Below are 1,260 nucleotides of genomic sequence, written 5' to 3' on the forward strand. Positions count from 1 at the left end.
GCTCTCTTCCTCCTCCACATAACCAGCGAGTTATGTAAGAACTCTAAAGAGTAGCCCGTATGGTACCGGTAGAGTATTTATAAATATGCCTCTGTCAATGCAAAAGAACCCCACTACCCCAGAGGCGTGTTAATGCTAATGCCTGCTGTATAGAAGCTTACTTAGACAGCGCTTACCTGCAGCCCCTCCCCCCTGTTTCTATTTGCATATCTCCTGTTATTGCTAAGTGCAGAGGCTTTCAGAAGTGGATTCAATATATGTACACTGGACACTCATGAGCCACTTGTCTCAGAGACAAGTGGATGCTGTCTTTCTTGTTATATCTTTGAGCACGTGTTGACACTTTTCACTTGACACTTTAGTGAAATTCACATTCACAACAAAGAATGAGAAAAAAGGAGAAAAACAAGAGTTTTTTTCCACTGAAATAAATATCTTCAAACTACATTTGATTTGTCTGTACTCATCTACATGTCTGGGTCACATGAATAAGGGTTGAATTATAGGGGGGAAATGTAGTAATTCTAATTAGGCAGCAGGACTGTTTTACATCATGAAATCATGTTTATTTAAAGCTTGAAAGTCACTTCATGTAGCATGTGCTGGAGCTGGGAGTGTTCGAGTGAAGCTTCCATAAAAACAGAGTGCCCTCAAGTGGCCGGTCCAAGAGCACACACCTTTATTGGGTAGTCTTTGAACCTTGGTAAAACAAATGTTTCCCAGAAATCTGTGATGGATAAAAGCATTGGGGATTTTACACCTAGTTTTATGTAGAAAGTGGTTAATATATGAGTAAATATATAAGTATATGGTTGGCTTCGTTAGTAATTTGTACCTGTGTATACATAAAGACCTAAACAAAAGGGGCAAATCACATTATAAAACACTTGTGACCGAGCAGCCATTGCTATTGCTCAGTGTTTTGAAATTCATGTGTCACTACGACAGCAGTAAAGGTTGAGTTCAATATCTTCAGGAAATTCTGAAAATTAGCCAACTTCAGTTGTAGGCAATTTGAAATAAGATTTAACGAATAAACATGAAGGAGAAATACAACATATTAATAAACCTCGCTGAAAAATGTATTCCGTTTAGCATTTTAAATGTAATTGCGACTAATGATAAAAAAAAACGCTTGTCTCTAATAACTCGTCTTGTCTACGGGTTTTAAATATAATATTTTTCGGAGTACTTGAATGCAGCCTAAGGCCGACCCTTTAGAATTTTCTAGTCTTTGATTGGTTGAGTCATACGTCCGTC

The sequence above is a fragment of the Neolamprologus brichardi genome, unplaced genomic scaffold (assembly GCF_056152115.1).
Source record: "Neolamprologus brichardi isolate AB-2024 unplaced genomic scaffold, ASM5615211v1 NODE_ptg000031l+_length_7269946_cov_1, whole genome shotgun sequence".
In the NCBI taxonomy this organism is placed as follows: Eukaryota; Metazoa; Chordata; class Actinopteri; order Cichliformes; family Cichlidae; genus Neolamprologus; species Neolamprologus brichardi.